Raw genomic sequence first — 6000 nt, forward strand, 5'->3', positions numbered from 1 at the left:
AGGATAGTGGAGTGTACCAGAATCGGAGCCAAGGCAAGTCATAACAAGATCCTGCGTTAGACCCCATGGAGACAGTTGCTGTAAACATTTTGTGAAAGTGAGAACCAGCTTTCAGTAAAAACAGTCAAAGCAATGTATTCACCTGGACTGGAAGTCAAAAAGCAAAGTTATCGGGTACATGCTTCGTTCATGCGCTCAAGTTTCTGAAGTGTCAAATATTTTGTTTCAACGGAAGTTAAATGGGAAAGGGAAGTTCATTCCAAGTCATCTGATGGTGAGAAAGTGATCACTGCATCTGAGGAAGAATCTAATTGTGAAAGTTTATGTTGACAGTGAGAATCTGATATTTGGACTCACACACGAGTAACTCAACAAACCTGGCATTATTCTCACCACCTGAGAGAGTGGAAAATCCCACATCCAAATTCCAGCATAAGGTCATGAACTATTAAACAGTGATTTGTTAGTTTTCAAATGAGAGGAGAAAAGTAAGGAGGACAGTCATTCAGGTCATTGATGATGATAAATTATGCCAGAGGATGTAAGCCACATGTAGAATCTTAACAGTTTAGAAAGAGGCCATTTGGCCCATCGAGTCTGCACCAACCCTCTGAAGAGCATCCCATCTGCATTTACCATGGCTAATCCATCCAGCATGCAGATTCCTGGACATTAAGGGCAATTTAGTATGACCAATCCAGCTAACCTGCACACCTTTGGACCGAGAGAGGAAACCGGAACACCCAGAGGAAACCCATACAGGAGATGGGGAACACATGCAAACTCTACGCAGTCAGTCACCCAACGCTGGAAACAACCCTTGGTCCTTGGTGCTGTAAGGTAGCAGTGCCTACCACTGAGCTACCATGCTGCCCACAGTTTGGCAGTGCTCTGGAAACTGCTGTTGGTTAAAGAATACTGCCACCTTCTGAAAAGTTTAAGACAAACTTTTCTCTCTGTCTGGAAAGATGCAACCTAAGGAAGTGATTTGCATCACTCGGGTTATGTAATATTGTGCTTGAACAAACTGCAGACAATGCAACCCTTTTACATGAGAACATCAGTCTTGTATTCAGAAAAAGACAAGTTCAAGAAAACAGCGACCCTGCCAAACCAGAAGCAACCCTTAAACAGCAGGACTGGGGAAAAGAAATTATTTGTTTCACCAGTCATGTAATTGCAAAGGGTGAATGAGTGTGTCAACTAATCAACAAGTTGAAGTAAAGAGTCTACCTGGATCAGCACAAATCTATAGTCAGACTGAGAATAAAACCTGCTGATATATATTGAACATATCGTACAGATAATGCCACGTGAGCCATCATTGAGGAGAGATGATCAATAATTCAAAGTCCTGCAAGGAACAAATTGCCGTTCAGAACTTCAAGATACTGCAAAGAATCAATTACCTGCTTCTGCAAGGAAGACATCCTCCGCAAAAGAAATCCAAGAGATTAAAGGCCCTCCAGTTTAAAGAGACCCACTGACCTCAAATTGTCTTTGATTCTCTTACTGACAATGGTCTTCTATCAGGAAACTACTGAGTGAGAAGAATGCATTTCAGTAGAATTTAAAACGTCCAGTTGGATGAATTTGTAAAGCCAGAAACTTGGTGACAGTGTGGGCTGTGATACATTTGTATATATAATTACAATATTAACAATGCTTGGGGGAGGAGGGAGGTATATGGGATTAAAATAGACTGGCAGGGTTATTCTGAGGAGTAGAAATGGTACCACCCATTACAATGATGTCATATCGACACATGGACAGAACAGCTTAGATCTTGGAGGAGAAGCCCAGACAGCCAGGTCCTCCACAAAGACTCTGTCACAATGCCTGCCATTCAATGTAGTCCATAATTAGGAGTGGCACGGTGGATCAGTGGTTAGCACTGCTGCCTCATAGTGTCAGGGACCCGGGTTCAATTCCTGCCTCGGGCAACTGTCTTTCTGGAGTTTGTACATTCTCCCCGTGTCTGCGTGGGTTTCCTCCGGGTGCTCCGGTTTCTTCCCACAGTCCAAAGATGTGCAGGTTAGGTGAATTGGCCATGCTAAATTGCCGTAGTGTTAGGTGCATTAGTGAATGTAGGGGAATGGGTCTGGGTGGGTTGCTTTTCGGAAGGTCGGTGTGGACTTGTTGGGCGAAGGGCCTGCTTCCACACTGTAGGGAATCGAATTTAATCTAATAACTATCTACTAAAATACAATAAATTACTATTTCTTCAAAACAAAAGCCTCCTCTAGTTCAACCAGTAATCAATATTCCTCACCCCCAGTAGACAAAGCAGTTGTCTGTAGTTTGCTCCAATTAAAGTGGCTGGTGGGAGTAAACCTAGCACAGGATGAGGGCAGACACTGGTTAGCTGCATTTACAACCAATGGTGTGGAAAGCTTAGTATTGAACAACAGGCTAAAATTACAGTAGTAGTGCTCAATGGGGCTTGCTTGGACAGATTTTGGTCCTTGTATTTTACTGGATGAAACAACTGAGTCAGTTTGTAATACCTGTAAGCTGAGCTGGTTCACCCGAAGTGAACCATCTGACCACTGATGTGCTTTGAATTTGCTGGAGAGAATGATGAATGGAACATCTCAGGGACAGCCCTCACACCTACTTAATTTTTGTTGATGGCAGGTTGGAGAAGAATCTAATCTTGATGCAAAATCCTTACCCCTATATCAGATTTATATATTTTAGAATCCACAAAGGATGAGTAAAAGGAGGAGAAAATAAAGATATACATAGAATCAGGAAAGTACAGCACAGAAGGGGACATCATGGCTGAGCAAACCTGTGCTGGTTCTTTCAAAGAGTAGTCTAGTTGTGACTTAGTTCCACTCCTCAGTAAGGATTTCATAGAATCACAGAGGTGTTGTTGTGCATTAGGAGACTATTCAGTCCATCTGTATTGCTTTCCAAATAGGCTTCATTAATCAGGGTCATTCCCCTATCTTTTCCCCATATCCTTGCACTGTACTTCTATTTAAATAATCATCCAACACCCACTCAAATACCTCAATTGAACCTGCATCTAATACATTTCCAGGTAGTGCATTCCAGATCTGAATAACAACATTCCAGTAACTGTACTGAAGGTTCCAGAACTTGCCACTAGAACATAGAACATAGAACATGACAGCACAGTCCAGGCCCTTCGGTCCTCAATGTCGCGCTGACCTGTGAAACCAATCTGAAGCCCATCTAACCTACACTTTCCCATTCTCATCCATATAACTACCCAAGGACCATTAAATGCCCTTAAATGTGGCAAGTCTACTACTATTGCAGGCAGAGTGTTCCACTCCCCTACTATTCTCTGAGTAAAGAAAGTGTGTTCCACTCTCTTAGTCAGGCTGTTCCAATATGCAACACTGGCATCTACTCCAGAGTATGCAACGTTACCTGTGTACAGTTATGTCCTGTACACAAAAAGCAGACAAAATCCACACACCCAACTACTGTTCCATCAGTCTACTCTTGATCATCAGTAAAGCGATGGTAGGGGTCATCAATAGTGCTATCAAGGATCACAATAACCCTGCTCACTGATGTACAGTTTGGTTTCTTTCAGGGCCAATCAACTCCTGATCTTATTACAGCTTTGGTTCAAGCAGAGACAAAAGAACGGAATTCCAGAGGTGAGCGTGACTACCTCTGACGTCAAGTGAGCAATGCTAGTCAATGGGGAAAACTCTCCACTCATTGCAATTATACCTGGCATCAGCAAAAGATGGTTGTAGTTGTTGAGGTCAGCCATCTCAACTCCAGGATATCTTTGCAGGAGTTCTTCAGGGTAGTGTCTTAGACCCAACCATCTAAAATGGCCTTCTCTCCATCATAAGGTGAGAAGTGAGAACATTCGCCAATGATTGCACAATGTTCAGCAACATGCACAACTCCTCAGATACTGAAGCAACAGGGGCAGCACAGTTGCTCAGCGGTTAGCACTGCTGCCTCACTGCACCAGGGACTTAGGTTCAACTCCCGCCTTGGGTGACTGTCTGTATGGAGTTTGCATATTCTCCCTGTGTCTGCCTGGGTTCCTCCAGGTGCTCTGGTTTCCTCCCACAGTCCAAAGATGTGCAGGTCAGACGAATTGACCATGCTAAATTGCCCATAGTGTTTGGTGCATTAGTCAGGGGTAAATGTAGTGGAATGGGTTTGGGTGGGTTACTCTTCAGAGGGTCGGTGTGGACTTGTTGGGCCAAATGGCCTATTTACACACTGTGGGAAATCTAATCTAAAACATACTGGACAATATCCAAATGCAACATGTAACTGTGTGCCATACAAATGCCAGGCGATGATTAACTCCAATGATAGAGAAACCAAACATCACCCTTTGTTAGTCAATGGTATCACCATCACTAAATTTGCCACTATTAATATTCTGCGATTACCATTGACCAGAAACTGAACTGGACTAGCAATATAAATACAGTGGCTGTAAGAGCAAGTCAGAGCCAAGAATCCTGCAGCACCTCTGACTCCTCAAAGCCTGTTCCTCATTTACAAGGCACAAGTCAGGAGTGTGATGGAATATTCCCTACTTGCCTGGATGAATGCAGCACCAACAACATTCATGAAGCTTGATGCCATCCTGGATAAAGCAATCTGCATACAATCATTCCCTCCATCACTGACATGCAGGAGCAACACAGTATGTATTATCAGCAAGATATCTTCAGTACTCCTTCGACAGCACCTTCCAAACTACAATTACTACTATGTAGAAGGTAAAGAGAGCAAACATAGGACCACAGCACCTTGAAGTTCACCTCTAAGCCAGTCAACATCCTTACTTGGAAATATGTTGCTGTTCCTTCAGTACAACTTGGTCAAAACCTCCCTCTGTAATGGCATTGTGGTATACCCACAGCATGTGAACTGCAGTAGTTCAAGATGACAGCTCACTGTTACTTTTTCAAGGCCAATTACAGGTGGGTAATAACTGCTACCTTAGTCAAAACCCACATCCCATGATTTAATTAAAAACAAAATCCTAACAGAATCTAAAATAACCCAGCTATCATGTTGATGTAATCCTGTGTCAGAACACCAGGTGCTGCTTTTGATGGAGGGCTGTAATCTAAAATGATGGGGATTACTTTTTCAGTTTTCAGACATCCTAACGTCTTGTAATTCACTGACAAATAGACAAAAATTTGAACACTTAAGCCAACTAACTTTTTACTCGTGAAGCTGTGTCATTTACGGACAGTTTCATTAAATATTAGGAGAAAAACCTCAGCTGCCCCAAACTTAGTTTTTATTCTGAGCTTTCTTTTCTTTGTATTGATCTGTCTACCCTGCCTGCTAAGTTAAACAAGGCTGTAAGGTTAATTACTCAGCTCATGTCGAGAAGTGGTGGAAACAGCGTGTCATGTGACTACAAACTTCAAAATCTTTTGGCAATATATATCAGTGGTGGAGTTCCACAGGGATTGGTGCTGAGGTCACAATTATTTTCAAATATACATTAATGACTTTGATGAGGGACATGAATGCACTATCACCTTATTTGCAGATGATACAAAAATAAGTGGAATACCATAGAATCTAGAGAGACACAGTGAATCAGCAATCACCTGGCAGATGGAACAGAACGTGGGAAGATTTGAGGTTATACGCTTTGGTAGGAGGAATACAGGGCCATATGGAGAAAGACTGCAGAAAGCTGCAGCACAAGGGGATTGGGTATCCTCATGCATAAATCATAATAAACCAGCATGCAAGTTCAGCAGGTAGCAGCAAGGGAATTGGAATATTGACCTTTATTTCAAAGTTAATGGAATATGGAATATAAAAATAGGCAAGTCTTATGAAAACTATAGAAGGCATTAGTTCCACCACAGTGATACTGTTATCTAAGGAAAGGTAAACTGGCATTAGAGGCAGTCCTGAGAAGTTTCAGCAGGTTGATCCTGGGTATGGAAAGATTTTCTTAAAAGGAGAGGTTGAGTAGGTTGGGCCTGTACTTATTGGGTTTAGAACAAT

This window comes from Chiloscyllium plagiosum, unplaced genomic scaffold (assembly GCF_037043375.1).
Source record: "Chiloscyllium plagiosum isolate Xiang-an unplaced genomic scaffold, Cpla_swu_hap1 HiC_scaffold_12, whole genome shotgun sequence".
Lineage (NCBI taxonomy): Eukaryota > Metazoa > Chordata > Chondrichthyes > Orectolobiformes > Hemiscylliidae > Chiloscyllium > Chiloscyllium plagiosum.